Source organism: Galeopterus variegatus, unplaced genomic scaffold (assembly GCF_000696425.1).
Source record: "Galeopterus variegatus unplaced genomic scaffold, G_variegatus-3.0.2 Scaffold30, whole genome shotgun sequence".
NCBI classification, from domain to species: domain Eukaryota; kingdom Metazoa; phylum Chordata; class Mammalia; order Dermoptera; family Cynocephalidae; genus Galeopterus; species Galeopterus variegatus.
In genome coordinates, this window is record NW_007726141.1 from 886,454 (window position 1) to 907,979 (window position 21,526).

A 21,526-nucleotide genomic window follows, 5' to 3' on the forward strand; every position below is an offset into this window, starting at 1 on the left:
TAGGTATAGAAGGGATGTACCTCAACACGAGTAAGGCAATCCACAGCTAATATACTGAATGGGCAAAAATTGGAGGCTTTTTCTCTAAGATCTGGAACAAGATAAGGATGTCCACTTTCCCCACTGTTATTCAACATAGTACTAGAAGTTCCAGCCAGTTTAATAAGGCAAGAGAAAGCAATAAGGGCTTGGAAATTGGAAAGGAGGAAGTCAAAATATCTCCATTTGCAGATGACATGATCATATATACACAGAAAGCCCTAAAGACTCCACCAAAAAGTTACTAGAACTAATAAGTGAATTCAGTATAGTAGCAGGACATAAAATCAACACACAAAAATCAGTAGCCTTCCTATACCCCAATACCAAAGTACCTGAAGAAGCAATCAAGCAAGTAATCCCATTCACAGTAGCTACAAAAACATGAAATAACTAAATTTAACCAAGGAGGTGAAAGTCCTTTATAATGAAGACTGCAAAACATTGATGAAAAAAATTGAAGAGGACACAAATAAATGGAAAGATATCTCATGTTCATGGCTTGGAAGAATTAACAGCATCAAAATGTGTATATCATTCAAAGCAATCTACACATTCAATGCAATCTCTATCAAAATACCAGTGACATTCTTCACATAAATAGAAAAACTATCTTAAAATTTGTATGGAACCACAAAAGACCCCATATAGCTAAAGCAATCTTGAACAAAAAGAGCAAAGTTGGAGGCATGACACTTGCTGACCTTAAAATATAATACAAAGCTATAGTAACCAAAACAACTTGGTACTAGCAAAAAAAATAGACAAATAGACCAGAAGAGCAGGATAGAGAGCCCACAAACAAACTCACACACTTACAAGCCAACTGATTTTCAACAAAGATGACAAGAATATATAGTGAAAAAAGGACAGCCTCTTCAATAAACGGTGCTGGGAAAACTGGATACCCAAATGCAGAAGATTGAAACTAGGTCCCTATCTGTCACCATACACAAAAATAAACTCAGAATGGGTTAAAGACCTAAATTTAAGATCCAAAACTATGAAACTACTAGAAGAAAACATAGGAGAAATGCTACACAAAGTGGGAGTGGGCAGCACTGTTTTGAAGGAGATGGCAAAGGCACAGGCAACTACCGCAAAAATACACAAATGGGACTACATCAGACTAAAAAGCTCCTGCATAGCAAAGGACACTATTGGCAAAGTGAAAAGACAACCTACAGAATGGGAGAAAGTATTTACAAACTACACATCAGACAGGGAACTAATATCTAGAGTATTTGAGGAACTTAAACAACTCAAAAATGAAAAACAAATAACCCAATTAAAAAATGGGCAAAGGACCTGAATAGACATTTCCCAAAAGAAGATATACAAAAGGCCAACAAATACATCAAAAGAATGCTCAAAATCACTAATCAGGGAAATACAAATTAAAACCACAATGATGTATCATCTCACCCCAGTTAGAATAGTTACTATCAAGACAAAATAACAAATGCTGACAAAGATGTGGAGAAAATAGAATCCTCCTACACTGTTTGTGGGATTCTAAATTGATACAAACATTGTGGAAAACAGTATAGAGTTTCCTCAGAGAAGTAAAAATAGATCAACCTTAAGATCCAGCTATCTCACTAAAGGAAATGAAATCAATATACCAAAAAGACACCTGCACTCCCATGTTCATTGCAATGCTATCCGCAATAGCCAAGAGATGGTATCAATCTAAATGCCTATCAATGAATGAACAGATAAGAAAACTATATACACAATGGAATACTATTCAGCTATAAAAAGAAATGATATGCTATCATCTGCAGTAACATGGATGGAACTGGAAACCATCATGTTAAGAGAAGTAAGTCAAATACTCATGGTCATACTCATATGTAGAATCTGAAAAAAAAAAAGTGGTTCTCATCAAAGTGGAGAGTAGAATAATGGTTACCAAAGGCTTGAAGTGAAGGGGGGTTGGGAGGAGAAGAAGGGGTGGGCAATGGTACAAAAATATGCTTTCTCCACTAAGTGAATCATTGTGCAGTATATGCATGTATTGAAACAATACACTGTATTCCACAAAAATAAATATAAGTAATTTCCACAAAAATAAATATAAATAACTTTTTAAATGTGTTTGTATACACATATTGAAATATCACATTATACTCCATAAATATGAGTATGTACAATTATTATGTGTTGATTAAAAAAAATTTTTAAAACATGCTCAACATCATTAGTCATTAGGGAAATACACATCAAAACCACAATGAGAGGGCCGGCCCGGTGGCGCACTGCTACGGTGTGCCACTTGGGAGCGCGGCGGCGCTCCCCGAGGGTTCGGATCCCACATGCAGACCGGCTGCTCACTGGCTGAGCGAGGTGCAGGCGCGACACCGAGGGTTGTGATCCCATTGCCGGTCCTGGTCCGGTATGGGCACGACACTGAGGGTTGCGATCCGTTGCCGGTCACGAAAAAAGACAAAAGGGGAAAAAAAAAAAAACCACAATGAGAGACCACTGCACGCTCATTTGGATGGCTACTGTAAGAAAATGAAAAACGGGTTGTTGAGGATATGAAGATATTGGAACTCATGCATTGCTAGTGTGAATGTCAAATGGTGCCATCCTGATGGAAAAGAGTTTAGGGGTTCCTCAAAAAGCTAAATATAGAGTTCCTAGGTATTGACTGAAAAGTATTGAAGACAGGGACTCAAACAAATACTTGTGTACCAGTGTTCATTACAGCATAGTGAAAAGGTGGGAACAGCCCGTGTCCATCAACAGATGACTTAGATAAGCAAAATGTGGTATGTGCATACAATGGAGTATTGTTTGTCCATAAAAAGGAATGAAGTTCTGGTACACAATACAATACAGATGAACCTTGAAGACATTATGCTAAGTGAAATAAGACACACAAAAGGACAAATAGTGTATGACTCCACTTACATGAGGTACATAGGGTAGTCAAATTCATAAAGACAGATGGTAGAATGGTGCTTGCCAGGGGCTGGAAGAAGGGAGAATGGAGGCTATTACTAAATAGTTACAGAGATTCTGTTTGAGGTGATTAAAATGTTCTGGAAATAGACAGGGGTGATAGTTGCACAATGCTGTGAATGTACTTAATGCCACTGAATTGTATACTTAAAAATGGTTAAAATGGCAAATTTTGTCATATATACTTTACCACAACAAATAATCTTTAAATTTCAAAACCAAAAATAATGAGACTCAATTAAGAAATGTATCCCATTTGCTCTCCAACATTTCCTTCTTCTTCCTTCCTTCATTCTGTTCCAGGCATTGTTCCAGAGATAGAACAGGAAACAAAATAGCAATGACTTGGGCCGACCCCATGGCTCACTCAGGAGAGTGCAGTGCTGGGAGTGCCAAGGCCGCGGGTTCAGATCCTATATAGGGATGGCCGGTGCACTCACTGGCTGAGCGCGGTGCGGGTGACGCCAAGCCAAGGGTTACAATCCCCTTACCGGTCACAAAAAAAAAAAAAAAAAATAGTAATAACTTAGTGCTCTGTAATTTATATCCTAATGCATATAATGCAATGGCTAGAGCTCCAGTAATCCTTTCATGCCATGAGGTAAATTTGAGGGTTAGAAATCATATGTGCAGAACAGAAAAAGTGACTTGTAATCACAGCCTCTGGTGATTTAATGGAACATTAATTCAATCCATAATTTTAATCAGATTCTCTTAGAACTACTAAACAGAAGATGGTGTGAGAGCATAAACTCTTGGGTTTAAGCCTCTATTTTTGAGTCTCCAAAAGTAGTAACCGAATCTCAAAGTTTCTGAAACCCAGTTTTCAAAGTGTATCTTACGTTTGATTTCATCCAGAGGATCCTTCAGTGGTCTTCCAGTGATCTCTGACCACTTTTCAGCCTAAGTGATTTCCAGGTGCTCTAATGGGTCCATCCACTACATATATTGGCACTTTTCACACGCACTCTTGCATTATTAGTTATCTTTTCATGTGTACATTTTAGTCCTTCAACTATGCTGTAAATAATCTAAAGACAGGTGAAATGTCTATTCCTTCTTGGTATTCCTCAGGGCAAAATTCAATACTGTGTAATAAATAATTGAAAAACAAATGAATGAATAACTTTATTTATTACCTGACTGAGTACCATACAGTAGATGAGTATTGATCTAAGACGATTCCTCTCTGGGTTTCTGCTTATAAATTACTTTACATAATGTCTGGGTAAGACTGTTCCAATCTAATATGCATCCCTTCAGTTTATCTAAGTAAGATGTTAGCATCTGTTCCGCAGCAGGCAGTGACATGGTCTCCACACTCAAAGATCTTAAAAGGGGAGATTTTATTTAACAAATCATCACAATAAATGATAAAGAGTATTATGTTAGGTGAAGCACAGGGAACAGAAGGAACATGGAACTGGGAGACCACACTGAGTGTAAGGAGAGAAAAGATCTCCTTGAAGACTTGATGTTTAAGCTCAAGATAAACAGTGTTTTTAGTATGTTGACTCAGATCTCATTTGCACACCAGATGCCACACAGCCCATACGGCTACAGAGATCCAGGAACCACAAGTATGGGCACAGGCAATGTTTACTATACTGAGTAAAAAAGCAAAAAACAAACAAACGAACAACCCCCCCCCCCAAAAAAATACCCCCAATAATGGGATATATGAGAGGTTAAGTTGGAAGTGTTTTAGATTTTTAAGGAGGAGGAGAAGAAGCGAGGAACAGAAAGAGAAGGAGGAGTCAGGGGAGGAGAAAAGAAGAGGAGGAAGAGAAAGAGAACAGGAGGAGAGGAAGCAGGTGGTGGAGACGCGTCTAAAATAGTCTTCACACAGGTGAAGCTGAGGAAGAAGTTCCATGACAGCCTCTGATCTCTTCCAGGCCTTTGATTGTCTAGATGTGTTTATTCATTAAATTGCTAAACTGAGAAGGGTACATTTTTTAAAAGCTTTATTGAGAAATACAATAACTTAATCACATGTGAATACACAATTTGAATAGTTTTGACCTGTGTGTATCCCTATGAAGCCACCAACACAGGAAGTTAATGAACATATATATCACCCTGCAAAATTTCTTATTACCCCTTTATAATGCCTCACTCACTTCCCCAGGCAACCAATAATCTGTAGATTCATTTGCCTTCTCTAGACTATTAGGGAAACAAAATCATTCAATGCACACTTTTTTCTCTGGAAAAACACAATTCATATTTTTCACTTGGAATAATTATTCTGAGATTAATCCAAGCTGTTGCAGGAATGAACAGTTCATTCCTTTTTATTGCTGAGTAGTGTTCAATTGTAGAAATATACTATAATTTGTTTATCCATTTACTTATTGATGTATACTTGGGTGGCTTTAATTTGGGGACTATTACAAATAAAGCTGCTGTGAACATTCTTATACAAGTATTTGTACAGACTATAAGCTTTCATTTCTTTTGGTTTGAATACCTAGTGGAATGGTTATATCTTACAGTAGATATATGTTTAATATTTTGAAGAACCTGAAAAAGTGTTTACAAAGTGGTTGTCTATTTACATCCCACCAGCAGTGCATGTGTGTTCCACTTCCTTCACGTCGTCCCCAACGACAAGTTAGTCAGTCTTTTAGACTTTAAACATTTTAGTAAATATCTAGTGGTATCTCATTGTGGTTTTAATCTGCATTTCCCCAATGGCTAATGATATTGAGTATATTTCCATGTGCTTATTTACCTTCTTTGGTAAAGTGTCTTTTCAAATCTTTTGACTATTTCTATTGAGTTGTTTCTCACTATTAAGTTTTGAGAGCTCTCTCTATATTCTGCTTACAAGAAGTTTATCAGATATGTGATTCCTCGTAGGGTACATTTAAACAAATATTTGTTTCAAGTGGAAAGGAATATTTAGGATATTGTTTGTTCACTTAAAATAATATGAAACAGGAAAAAAACAATGATTTCTGAAATATATATTAGAAATAAATATAACTATATAAACATATTGAACATATGTATTATACTTATATATAAAAATAAATAAACCAAAAGAAAAGCCAGTGAGGCAGTAAATTATTGGAATAACAAATATATTAGGCAAGAAGTGAGAAGTTGCTGCAGTAAAAACTGCCACGTTCACTTGCCTTGATCTGGCCTTTGTCTCCTCTTATTCCCGTGACTGATTATGGATAGTTGCCTACGGTTCACTTCATTAGCTATTAATGACTTGGTTAAAATTTCCTGTTGTTCAATCCTCACAGCCTTCTAAAGATCCATTTTAAGCTCCTATTAAAGGCTACTCAGGAAAAAAAAAAAAAGATTTGCTATTTATGGAACAACCTTGAACATATTTTTTGGCAGGCATCTTCAGAGGCAAGGTTTGCATCAGCTCCAGTTCTACAGTTTCAGTGCTTAATCTCACTAACTAGTCCAGACGATAACTGCTCAACAAGCAATTGATAAACATGCATGGATAAAGGCTATTCTAATAACTTTAATGAAAAGAACAGGCAAAAAGATTTGAGAGAGTAGTTTGTTTTCTCACTACAGGACCAAACAATATTTAAAAGACATCGGTAATATAGTTACCAAATGGCAATGTATTAATTCAGATACTTTTACAATCATTTCCTTCCTAAGATAAAAATTAAAAGGTCAAGGAAAGTTTTTACCAAGAAAGAAATTCAAATTGGAACCATGCTGTATATCACAATAATAAGGCCAGTGAAATTACATGTCTGTATAGAGAAACTTAAAAGTTCATAAAGTAACCTGAGAAAGATGCAGATAAAAAGACCTAACATTGACTAATTAGCCCAAGGTTTTCATTATTAAAATTAAGAGGTTTCAGATCTGAATTCTCTGTATACAGAGATGCCTTGATGACTTGATGCTTGATGACTCTAGTTTACTTTCCACTTGCATTTTTACCAAAAAAAACAAGTACATATCAATGAAACAAATGAAAGGCACATAAGCAATGTTATGGTGCGGCCTAATCTTTCTTTTTTTTTTTTTTGTCTTTTTCCGTGTCCGGCAACGGATCGCAACCCTCAGTGTTGCCCCCGTACCGGACCGGGGACCGGCAACGGGATTGCAACCCTTGGCGTTGCTCCCGCGCCTCGCTCAGCCAGTGAGCGGGAACCGGTCTGTATGTGGGATCCGAACCCTCGGGTGGGAGAGCCGCCGCGCTTCCCAAGCGGCGCACTTATCCAGTGCGCCACCGGGCCAGCCCCCTAATCTTTCAATGTAACATTTACTTCCAGTGTTTGGCATACATAGTTCTGCCTGGCATTTCTCTAGCCAAGATTCATTTTTCAGTCCTCTGTTTTTAGTTTTGAGTATGAAAATCAAAGAAAAATAAATTAATCTAACTCCTGAATTATCTGTATTTCCTTTTTATTAAAATCCTGATTATCAAAACATTTCATAACGTTACTCTAATATTATCATCTGGCCAAGAGATGAGTAAACAAACCAAAAGCACATTTTCAAAAAATACACCAAATGCACATTTCTAAAAAACAGTATTAATAAAAAAACCTGAAATTGCATTTTTAGAGCATTCAAAACAGCAGCAACACATCCTGACTGAGAGCACATTCAGTCTTACATCCCAATAAGAGTTAACTCTTCAGAAAAGGGTAAGAGTTAATTTCAGAAAAAGACATTTAACTTGTTTTTGGTTTTTGTTGTTGTTGTTTGAATTAAGAAAACATGTGTCTGTTTTAATATCAGAAACACTGAATATAAAAGCTAGAATCAAACTTACAGTTGGTTAATCTAGCTATTGAATCATGAAAGCCAGAGTATGGAGTTCAAACAAGAAATGAAGACCTACAAAAGCTAAAGAATGTTTTTCAATGAATTCATATTTTTTTACTTGGAGAAACCAAAGTGAGTATGAGTTTTGAAAGGTAGTATATTAGACTTTGGGCCTAATCTCTGACTCCCACCTTAATAAGTGAGAGCTTCATATTATAAATATTTATGATCATTTTAATAATTAACCCTTTTGGCTGGCCAGTTCTCTCACTTGTTTAGATTGTGGTGCTGATAACACCAGGGTCCAGGGTTCGATCCCTGTACCAGCCAGCCACGAAATGTGGCTTTGTAATGTGGTCCAAGAACAACTTATCTTATACTAAAAGTTATTTTACAGGAATCAGCATATTCTAGAAAAAGGACAGTGAGCTGCTTCTGTTCAACAAAATATCCTTGTCATTTAGCAATAATTTCTATGAAGTAAAAAACTACTATGCATATCAATTTGTGGTATGTATATCCACACATTTGTTGCCTTATCCTAAGATAAAAGTTTTATAAGTTTGTTTCAGTAAGAGAAGAGCATGTTCGCTGTTTACAGTAACACTCTGTTAATACTGCATAAGTATTTGTTGAAAGAGTGACTCATTAAGAAACAAATTCAAGTGAAAAGATGAAAATCTAAATTAACCTTTAAGGTATTTGTGCCAGAACCAAACAAGCACATAAACTAAAGATAAGTTTGAACAGACTTTGAAGGCCTAGTCATGGGGTAATAAAGTGGATTGAATGAGTGAATAAATACAATAAAGCATATGGAAGATCAGTCCTGAAATAGGAGAGACCAAGGTCAGTTTCACTGTACCGGGGACACTAAGTTTCTGGCAGGGTAGTTCAAAAGTTTGCTCCTGAGTGATCAAGTCTTGGCATAAAATGTCTGTTCCAAACTTCACATCTATTTTATATCTTTTATCCTTTGCCCTCTCTGCTCCATCACAATATATTCACCAACTTGCTTGTGCCCAATTTTTTAGTTCTTATGACTATACATGCATAAAAATAGATAACTAAATTAAGTTATTCAAAAATTCACCCTTAATTTAAGCTTTGGCTATAAGTAAAAACTTTTTATCTCTACTTCTTGGGTGAGAAATAACATCTATTTATGTCAAGGCTAATCACTTGGGCCTGAAACTCACTCCTTTATTTCTTGAAGAAACTATTTTCCTTGTGCCTGGTGAACATGACCTAGGAAGTTCTTGGACTCGTCCTGCAGAATTACACTGTACCCTGCTTTCCTTCCTCTGACACCACTCTTCAGAGTCACATTTCCAAAGCCACTTGTGTTCGACAGCATCCTCATGTTATTAAACACTTTATCTCATGTATGCCTTTATAATTTCAGTAAAAGCTTTCAATAATTTTTTCCCCAACATTTTCCTTTCCAGCCTTACTAGTCTCCTTAATTGATCTGAATCTTACATGCATTTGCCATTGTTATTTCTAGACTGAGAGAAATGTAAATGTTTATGTACTATCTACAAATTGTTTGATATTACTTTGAACCTAGCCAGAGAGTTCACAACAAAAGCTCACATGACTTCAGGGAGAGCTATTTTTTATTTTTATGTATTTAATTATTTTTAGAGCCAAACTGCACTTCTCTGAAATTCAAACTCTGTATCCTAATACAATAGTTCTCCACCTGTAGTCTGGGGACACGTGGCCATCTTTGAGATCCTTTTAGGGGATCTGTAATGCATCATACTTAGGTAAAAAATTCCTTCAAAGTTCTAGATAGACCAATGAAAGTAAGAAATGTTCATTGAATGGTTTCAGATTCTATGTTGCAAATAACATTTAAGAAAATACCATTTGTCTAGGGGTTTTTTTTCACCTATTTATTCACTGATATAACTCATGTATAGTATAATTCAAGTAGAGTGTACAATTCAATATATCAGATATATTCAGAGATATGTGCAACTATTTTCACAGTCAATTTGAAAACATTTTCTTCAGCACTAAGATAAATCCCATACATGTCGGCTATCTTTCCTCATTCTCCCATCCACCTCAGCCCTAAACAATCAGTAATCTTACTGTCTCAATAGATGTGCCTATTTTGGACATTTCATATAAATGGAACCAAACAATATGCAACTTTTGCATCTGGTTTTATTCACTTAGTATAATGTTTTCAAGATTCATCCATGTTGTAGCATGTACCAGTGCTTCATTCCCTTTAATGGCCAAATAATATTCCAGTGTATGGAAATATATTTTGTTTATCCATCATTCATTGATGAGAATTTGGGCTGTTCTCGCTTTTTGGCTTTTGTGAATAATGCTGCTATAAACATTAATGTACAAGTTTTTACATAGATGTAAGGTTTCATTTCTGCTGGGTATATACCTAGAAGTAAAATTGCTGGATCATATCGTAACTCTATGCATAATCATTCAAGTAACTGCCAGACTGTTTTCCAAAGTAGCTGCACTATTTTACATTCCCACCAGCGATATATGAAGTTTCTAATTTCTCCACCTACTAGCCATCACTTGTTATTTTCCATTATTATTATTTTCACAGTCTGCTTAGTGTGTGTGAAATGGTATCTCATGGTTTTGATTTACATTTCCCTGATGACTAATGATGTCAAACATCTTTTCGTGTGTTTCTACATCTTCTTTGGGGAAATGTCTATTCAAATCCTTTTCCTGTTTTTAAGTTGCGTAAGTTGTCCTTTTATTTTTTAATTGTATGAGTTCTTTATATAGTTTAAAGATGTAAGATTTTTTTTTTTTTTTTTGTCTTTTTTCGTGTCCGGCAACGGATCGCAACTCTCAGTGTCGCGCCCATACCGGACCGGGACCGGCAACGGGATCGCAACCCTCGCCGCGCCCGCACCTCGCTCAGCCAGTGAGCGGGAACCGGTCTGTATGTGGGATCCGAACCCTCAGCAGGAGCACTGCCGAGCTCCCAAGCGGCGCACTGTAGCAGTGCGCCACCGGGCCGGCCCAAAGATGTAAGATTTGAAAAAGATTTTTCCCATTCTGTGGGTTGTCTTTTCACTTTCTTGACAATGTCCTTTGAAGCATAAAAGACCCTCAGTGTCGCGCCCGTAACGGACCAGGACTGGCAACGGGATCACAACCCTCGGTGCTGCGCCCGCACCTCGCTCAGCCAGTGAGCGGGAACCGGTCTGTATGTGGGATCCGAACCCTCAGCAGGAGCACTGCCGAGCTCCCAAGCGGCGCACTGTAGCAGTGCGCCACCGGGCCGGCCCAAAGATGTAAGATTTGAAAAAGATTTTTCCCATTCTGTGGGTTGTCTTTTCACTTTCTTGACAATGTCCTTTGAAGCATAAAAGTTTTTAATTTTGATGAAGTCTGGTTTTTCCATTTTTTTCTTGTGTTGCTTGTGCTTTTGCTCTCATACGTAATAATCCATGGTAAATACAAGGTCATGAAGATTTACCCCTAAGCTTTCTTCTGAGTTTTTTTAAACTCTTGCATTTAGGTTTCTGATTCATTTTGAGTTAACTTTTTGTATGTGGTGTGAGGTGAGGGTCCAGTTTTATTCTTTTGCATGTGGCTATCCACTTGCCCCAACATTACTCGTTGAAAAGACTATTTTCCCCACTGAATCATCTTAGTACCCTTGCTGAAAATCAGTTGACCATAGACACATGGGTTTATCTCTGGAGTCTTAAAGCTATTTCAATGATTTCTATGTCTGCCTTATGCCAGTACCATACTGTCTTTATTAATATGAGGGTACTTAAAAACTTTGTGGAAAAAGAAAATTAAAAGATAATACAAATCTTTCCATTAACTCTCTGAAATATTCTTGTATTGCTTTGTAGTAAGTTTTGAACTCAGGAAGTATGAGTCCTACAACTTTTTTTGTTTATCTTTTTCAAGATTGTCTTATCCATTTTGGGTCCCATGCAATTCCATATGAATTTTCACATCAGCTTTTCAATTTTAACAAAGAATCCAGCTGGGATTCTGGCAGGAATTAACTTGAACGTCTAGATGAATTTAAGGAGTATTTCCATCTTAACAATACTAAGTCTTCCCATCCACTTGTTGAGTTGTGATGTAGTTCCAAAGCAGAATATCCACAGTTATCTAAAAAGGCTGCTAAGAGACTCCTCCTTTTTCCAAATTTTTTCCAAATACTTACCTTGTGAGGCTAGATTTTCTTCATTACTCCAACCAAAGAAAACATAGTGATTGTAGAAGCAGATACGAGAATTCAGCTGTGTTCTATTAAGACAGACAGTATAAAGATTGCAAAAATGTAAAACAAAGGACACTTACCCTACTAATTTTTTGGTTTGGAGAAGTATAATTATTTTTATTAAAATGTTATTTATGTAATATTAAAGGAGTTTCTTGTTATTTTCCAGTAGATTAATAAATATTTTTTAAATTTCTTAGAATTAAATTCTAACATGGTAAATTTCAGTAGACATATTACCCACATAACCTAAAGCTCCTTGCATTTCTTAATAAAAGGATCCTGAGACCAAAATATTTGAGAACTGCTGGCCTAACCCAGTATGCCCTTCATTATTGGGTCTGGCCTGCCTTTCCGTCTATATCTTTAACATTAACCTACACACAACATATGCTTTAAGCCAATCATCCAAAATGTCTTGCATTTCCTTAAACTTAATCTCTTCTGAACCTCTCAGCCTTCTCACTTGCTGATGCTTCTACCTGGAATGAATACCCCATTGCTTCCTCTGATCTTCTTGATCTGTCAAACCTCTTCAAAACTTGACTCAAGCCCCACTTTTTCCAGATCTGCCCTCTTCCCTGACTACTCTTCCCTGATCTTGGGATGTTTAATTTGTCTCTATATATGTATTATAAACTTCCTGGGGTATGAGACTCTATAGTATTCATTTCTAGCTACACTGTTGATGCATAATAAATGATCAGATGTTTATAAAAAATATATAATCTTATAATACCACAGAAAATTGTCATACCTATTAGAAACTAGTCACATACTATACGTATTGTTGAATGTTTTATTAACTGAAAAAGGATAAACAATAATAAATATGATTATTTAGAATAAATTTGTGCAGAAAAACTACATGAAAACCTTGCTGGGGATTTCCCAATTCATAAGTTAAAATCCTCTGATGTTCTGTTACCGTTTTGAATTTCAGACCCATTATCATTCATGTAGATGCTAATGGCTTAAAGATAAGCTAGCTTTATTAAAACAAATAATTTTTCTGAAAAATATAATTATAAATAGTACCATTAATCAATTTAATGGCACTGAATTATATGCTTACCGTTTAGAATACAGTAGACTGATAAGAACCTATTATGTCTAACAAAACATATATGCACATTTTGCTGTACTGATATTTCAGGGAAACCATAACTCTTTATAACCCTTAAACTTCCTTTATACATAAAACTTTTTAATTCCTCAACATTCAGTTGCAATAGAACTGCAAATTAGCTGTAGTTGGTGAACATGTTCAGGGAAGCCAAAGATTCCTTTATGCTATGGCTTCTGATTATATAGATTTTGATGTCTTAGTTTTGAAATTATGATTGTAAAAACATAACAATATGCGGTAACGTATACTACACTACATTTAGCCTATCACATGGTTGTTACATCTCTCTTTGGCATAATAATGAGATTTGATGTGTTTTCTCATTATAAATTCCTGAGAAATCATCAGGTAAAGTACAGTTCGCATTTTGCTGGTACCAAAGTAGCTTCTCAAAATAGGTTTTGGAGAGTCATAGTCTTCTAAAGTTCTGATCATCAGGTTAGGGGGAAACAGGGAGAAATAAAGCATTGTGATATGGTTAAAAATTGAAATAGTTTTCCAAGAAAAACAGCAGAAAATGCACCCACTGATTGTAAAGCACATCCTGATTTCAGAGCTGTTAAAAGTATGAAAATAATATGCATAGCATCCTAGAATCAGTGATATATAAAATGCTTAGAATTAAAGCTTTTTAAAAGATCAAACTTTAAATAAATAAAACTACAAAATCGATTACATCAGATTATATTTTGAAGGTTTCCCAACATGTCCCACCATACTGCCATGCTGGAGAACTGTTGCCTTTAAAGGTAGAAATAGAGGGGTTAGGGGGATGGAGTTCACTTCATCTTTATATTTTCTTGTATTAAAATGTTTCATTTTATTAAAACAAGCATTATTTTATTGAATTTGAAAATATAACTTTCTTTTCACTTTTAACATTATATGGGAAGAGGTCAGCTGGGAGTATTAGTCATATTGGAGCAAAGTTTAGATGAGTTAAATTAACAGGAAAAGGGAAAGAGTCACCAGAAAAATGAATAGACAAATGTTTAGGAAGGAAAATAGGCTTCTATACTACAGGTCTCACCATAAGAAGGACTACTTCCCTCTATATGTTTCTTAATCTACATGTCAATAAGGAACAGAGTTTACTCCAACTTTTCATTTAACAAAATGAAAAATGTAAGAATGGAGTTGTCCAGAGCTTAGACCCTATCTCTGTTGATTGAAATAAATATTAATTATGAGATTCATTTTCAAAAGGATATACTGAAAGAAATTATGTTAAAAACTTGGAGGAAAAGGATTACAGAGGATTGAAGGACAGACAGGGAACAACCTGGAGAAGAGGAGTAATACTATACTATATTTCATCCTTTAATAATTTGTAGCTTTTAGGCTATCATCTAGATAAAGAAATCACTCTCAAAAGCAAGGTTGGCATTAGACTTAAGTAGAATAGAGAACAGAGAATAGTCTATATAAAATTATTTCAGGGGTACCTGGAAAAGATCTCTCCTAAAAATTTTCCTTTATGAAATGTCTGAAATGTTTTTAACACGAAAAAGCACTTTTTGTTTTATAATTAGAGGCAAATATTATAACGCATATACTCTTTGGAAAAGTTAAATCTCGAATAAAATTCATACTAAGTTATTTTAAAGTAATATCAAATCCTTTGACAATTACAACAAATAGAAAGCATATAAATAATTAATTTCTTACAAATAATTTTAATTAATTGCCATTTAATGAATATTAATAGACACATGATGTGTAGGAAAGATGGATAGAGAGGTCACAGCAGAGTATGAAAAAGCCAAAAGAGGAAACTGGTGAAGCAAAAACCAAAGTACTACTTCTTGATTTTGCCCAGGGCAGCCCTGCATAAAATCCTAAATTCTATGACATGCTGAATGCCTCCAAGAAGTAAGTCAACTGTCTCTTTCTCTTTTAATTCTCTACCATTTGATCAGAGTATTCTAACATAATAGAAGAAATTGTAAGGACCATTCATGGAGGTGATGCATTGAGGGTTTCATGCTGTTAACCTCTGTCTCTCTTCTGGAATTCACAGCATCTTGTTGTGAGACACACAATGATCTCAGTAAGGACCTAAAGAGCACACAGGGCATAGGAAAGGTCCGCCAGCTGGGGTCCTAATTGCCAATAATTTTGTGTCCAGAACATCAGTAGAGACAGCTGCAGATGATGCATTTTATCACTGGCTTTCAAGAGGGTAAAGGACAGGAGAGAAGAGCAATATGTGTGCTCTTTGCCTAGTGACAATAATATGGAGTGACTTGCTGGCCCAAATATAGGAGATATGTTTTAAAGCAGTGTTTCACAAACTTTGTTTTCCTCGTTCTTGCATTTTTAGACATTTTTTTCATTAATCACTTCCCATAAAATGTTAATACCACTGATGTTTTATATATTTGTTGATACGCTGTATGCACATCTATAATTTATAAATAAATAGAATAAGATTTTTATTTCTCCCCCAAGAACCAATTTTTGCCCTCTTGGGGAAATACACTCCTATTAAGAATGCATGTTTTTAAGATCACTGAATGTTATTGTGTAATGCAACTTACATTCCCTTTATCCTAATTTGTGAAACTAGAATCGGTCACTAAAATTTGTTTTGATCCTTAAGAAAAAGACTTAACACCATATTTACGAAACTACTGTGGAGAAATCATTTAAATTAAGCAATTAAAGAGAATGAGTCAATTGGAATTTTTCTGGTGTGAAGTCAATCGCTGGGATGGGTTCCCATCCTTCCTACTACTAGAACTTGAAAAAAAGCCTCATGCCTTTAGAAATAATCTGCATATAATTAGTAAGTCGTTTGTATTGCAAACACTCCATGCTCTTATCTTATATCTTGTTTAGAATAAAGAGTTGAAATTTCACAGAATCATAGCAAATCAAAAGAGGCAATTCCACTGCAAGTCTGGGATCATGTGCTATTTGCATATTTAACCAAATTTACTTAAATGTTTTCCATAGTTACATTTATCCTACTGCACATTTTGAAAATAAAATCAAGAAAAATACTTCGTACAACTTTCTGCATATGCACATGTACGCACGTATACACACACTCACACACACACACACACACACACACAATTCCCTCCTCCCTTAGTAAATTGTTCTATTCTTTGAAATAACGACTCCCGCTCTCAGTAATGCATAGTGGACCATGTCCTCTACATGACAGAGGAACAAGTTCTCTGCCACAATTTTGCTTGGGGAAGGAAGAAGCAGGAAGCCTGTATCTTCTCTCTGGCCCTGCCCACCCTATTCATTAATAGTGTGTCTCTCTCCCACCTGCCCCAAGGTGAAAGCATACAGCTTTATGCCTTCCTGACATAGTCCCTCAGGCTTTTTTAAAGAAACTAGAAATAAGCTGGGTACGCTTATTTTATTTATTGATGCTTATTATTTATTTATTTATGCCTATTATATTTTATAAATATGCTTATTTATTTTCATCCTTCCCAATGGAAAAAAAAATTCTCACACTTCGTATCTTAAACTTTAAAGGGAAGGAATTTGAAATGCAAATAAAATGATTTCATCAATATTTCAAACTGCCATCTACTGATAGAATCAAAGCAAGTAGTCAATCCTGAGTGGTAGTAGAATGAGGGATACAGGCAAACAGGATTGGAATCTTACAACTTCCTAGCCGAAGAACCTTGGAAAACTTTGCTTAATCTTTCTGAGCCTTCGATTCTACTTCTATACAACTGGATTCATAATAGGACTGACTTCAAAGGGTGGCTGTGAGGATTGCATGTTCAGAGAAATGCCCAGGAAAATGTCCAGCACATCGAAAGCATTCGAATAGTGCTTGTTATTGATAATGTCAATATTGTTCTGTTTCTCTTGTTTCTTATTTTACTACCACCAGCAGGACCTAGCACAGTGCCTTGTACATAAGTACATAATAAATATAAATGTGTTAGCCAATTAATGAATATATTTATGATACAACTATATACAAACCCATAGATCATGTATACCTAAATTAAGTACTTTCTCTTTCCTTTTTTCTCTAGTTTTCTTCTTTAAAGACAGAGTCAGGACTTTCACTATCCCTGAAAATAAGGTGATGAGATTTGTATTTTTTCCTTTGACAGTAGACTGACTATTCTATATGGTGCTGAGATTCTCAGTTTAGTAGTGACTGTGAAGAATGAAAGTTGTCTAGAATTCAGATGCCAATTCATGTGTTCAGTTGCTTAAAATGAAAACCTTGGCATGGGGGTAGAGAAAATTAGCAAATAATATAGATTTCTGTTATGCCATACAACATTTTTATTAATTTCATAACCCAGGAAATTGGTAAGTTAATTGGTTAGTTTTATGTCTTCCTAAACTACGGGATTTAAAACAATGTTTCTCAGACAATAATGGGCAGATGAATTACTAGGGAAGATGGTTAAAATGTAGATCCTGATCGAGTTGTCCTGGTATAGGGCCTGAAATGCAAGGATTATGTGATTCTGATGCTGCTGTCTGCAAACCACAGTTTGAAAAGCAAGGATCTAAGATCTTAAGATATTCCACAATTCTTGAGTTGAAGGATAAATATAATTGTTTTGAGCCAGTAAAAGGAGAAGCTATAATTTTTAAAAATTTAATATTATTGGGCCGGCCCCATGGCTCACTTGGGAGAGTGCAGTGCTGGGAGCGCCAAGGGCGCGGGTTTGGATCCTATATGGGGATGGCTGGTGTGCTCACTGGTGGAGCGTGGTGCGGACCACACCATGCCAGGGGTTGCAATCCCCTTACCAGTCCAAAAAAAAAAAATTTTAATATTATCAGCCACTTGCTGTACAGGGCAAATTGTAAGCACTTCCTCATATTTATCATTAACTATAAAAATAGAAAATAACAAATGATACTATACAAATGAAGATTATAGCCGATATGCAGAGCCAAGTTAACATAAATTAAGTAACAACAAACTATGATTAGCAGACATTTTTTTAGCTTTCAATAGCAAACCTAAAAAAAGATGTACTTGAAAACTACTCAAATGTCAGTTTTTAACAAAAAACCAAGTGGAAATGAGGGCTAATATTTAAAATCATGATTAATATTAGAAGACAAATGAAAAAGTGCAAAATTATTTGTAATGTAGTTGATAGACAATAGGTTTATCTTCATAATATATAAAGAGGTCTTAGATATGAGGTTGTCAAATTTTAAAATGAACAGATGATTTGAACTGGCCACCCAGAGAAGAATGTGTACACATATATTTTAAAAATATAACCATTCGAGTAATTAAATAATTGAGCATTTAAAATATGATGCTATTCTTCAACTGCTAAATTCTGAGACTAAAATTTTTATTCCCTATATTATCAAAGATACAATGTACTTTACATAGTAATTTTTAAAAACAATCAGTAATCTGTATCAAGGACCTTAAAATATTCATATACCAGTGTCCATTCAAGACCATAAAAGATTTGCTATTTAAAAGTAGAAGCTGTCTCTCCTTAGTCCTCCCTAATTGTAAAGTGACTAATTCCTATCCTTAGTATGTGATGTATTCTTCTACATCCACACTCTATTCAGTTTTACTGAAAGCAAAATAACATTCCCAAAGACTTGTTTCTTAGGGTTTTAGTATCAGGTGACTCACATGCCCTGCCTTACCTCCTTTCAGTACGATGTTTTGCTCTGGGTATTACTGCATTAATCAGCTGCATACAGATGGAACCTGGCTGCACCTTGCCACCACTACACTATGTATGCCTTCTCTTCTGACTTGGAGCTTCCCTGCCACCACTATGTGGAGATTTACATGAACCCTCAGTCTTTCTGATGCTTGTGCAAACCTGGATGTGTAAGGGAGTTAAATTCCCAGGGGGCAACTCTGGGTCAATCGGAAACAGAAGTACAAATATTCCACTGAAGCTGCTGATCTCCCCACTACAATTCAGGAATTCCCAATCTGCCAGCCACAGAAACCAATGCCAAGGCTTACACATAACAACAACCCTAAATGGAGCACAGCCATTCACTTTATGGTAGGTGATCACATTGGTTTACATTCATCCTGGAGTGGGTAGCAATTTTCTCTTGCCAGAATTAAAATCAGCTCTGGATAATGAGTTTACCTTTCCTTCCCCCTGTGCCTCTTGACAGACACTACTCAAAAGCTTACAGAGTAACTGATATACTTACTTGGGATCTTCCACAATATAACCTCAGGCAGAGTGACCCATTCTAAGGAGAAGATATGACACTGAGTGCCTGACCACGAGATTCACTGATCCTGTCATACAATGCATCATCTTGGCAGCAGCTGGCTTAATAGAATATTGGAACACCTATTAAAGCATCTAAAGCAGCAGCTTGGGGAATCAGCTAGGATAAGATGTACCCTGAACTAATGCCTGATATACAGCACTGTGGCCCAAAAGCTAGCATACCTGAATCCAAGAAACAAAGATGGAGATAGGATTGACCCACTACGCCTTCACTACCAGTGACCCTCCCAGAAATCTCTACTTCCTGATCCTACAAATTTAGGTTCTGCTAGATTAGAAGATCTAATTCCTGGGTGGGATTGGGGAAGGGAAGAAATAAGGAATTTCCTCCTATGTACCCAGCAAGGGTTCTGTTAAAGCAGAAGTGGGCCAGGGCTCTCTCGTAACAATGGAACAGCAGGCAAAGAAAAGAGTTAAACAATTTTGTTGGACAGGATCTTGAATACCATAAGGAGGGGTTGCTGCAACATAATATGGGCAGACAGGAGTGTGTCTAGAACCTAGGGTTCACTGGAGCATCTCTCGGTGTTTTTGTGCCTACTGATGAGTCCAATGGGCAATTGCAATAGACCCAAACTAGCAACATTAAAGCAACTGAGGGTTCCAAACCCTCATGAAGCTGCCACCAGGCTGAAGTTCTGGCCAATGGTGAGAAAAGTATAAAATTGGCAATAGAGGAAGAAGAAAATAAATATCACTTTCACCTTTGGTACTAGTGGTAGTAGTGGAGACAGTACATTGTTCCACTAACCTTTGCATGTTATGTCACTATGTATATCCCAGAAAAATTTTGAAATATAAACATAATAAGGGGTGGTCAACCAACATGAACATTCATATATACAGTTATAGTGAGTGAGAGTGAGGGGAAGGAAGAGTTGTCAACAGTTATACATTTTAAAAATAAGTTAGATAATAACAGGCAAAAAACTATTCACACAGATTAATGAATAGAAGAGAGATTCTAGAAACAGATTTAAAATTATGTCAATTTATTATATAATGAAGGAATTTCATATAATTGGGGAAAAGATGGATTTTTCAATAAGTGGTGTTCAGTAAGGTAACCAAAGAAGATCCCTCTCTTTGGCATTTATTATTTTTAAAATGCTAAAGGGATCAAAGATGCAAATATAGGATATGAAATAATAAAAATACTGGAATAAAATATGAAATAATTTATCAACTTAACTACACACAAATGAAATGTAATTACAGGGCACAAGTACCATAAATGCATTCAGGACTAAAGACAAAATTGTAAAGCAAAAATTGTAAAATAGATGATTATACAAATGATTAAAATTAATAGGAAAAAAATCAGTGACACAATTAAAATAAGCAAAGGATATTAACCAATCATTTATCTTCTTCATTCCCAGTCCCTATCATAGTGACCGGCTCATGGTGTGTCTGTTAATATTCACTAAATGGCAATTAATTAAAATTACTTGGAAGAAATTAATTATTTGTGTGCTTTGTATTTGCAAAAATGAAAGTCTTGTGAAGCAAATTTGATCAGGGAAAATATATATTTGTGCATATAAGTTTTATGTAACTCTTATCATAATAAACATTTGTGGTAAACTTAATAATAACAAGAAAACCCAAAGATGATATACTACCTGTAAGGATAGAGTCAAAGAGAAAAAGAATTAAATAGTACCTACTAAATACAGTTCATTCAATATCTGTTTGTGGTGCTATTAGTTACTACCTACTGGCTAGTGTTCAACCATAATCAGCAAATTAGTAGATTATATTCCTGGTGGTACTTTTATTTTCTTTCTAACACTGTATTAACTTAGATGACATTAGCTGTCCTGATTATAATAAATTAGCACATCAGAACATTGCTTACTGAGCATGACAAATATTTGCCTTAAAAGCTTTGTTTTCTTGTGTTCAAAAAAATAAAAGAAATGATGTGTCAAAAAAGCCCAGTAAGAAGAGAAAATTAAATTATTCTGGAACACTCCAAGCCCCAATATCTGGGTTTTCAGATTATTGGTGAACTTTAATATATATGTTACTTCTTATTTAAGACTCAGACACATAAAATAATTGTGTTTATGTATACATTTTATTAAAATATACTTATTAATAAAATATATTTTCATGTGTAAATATATA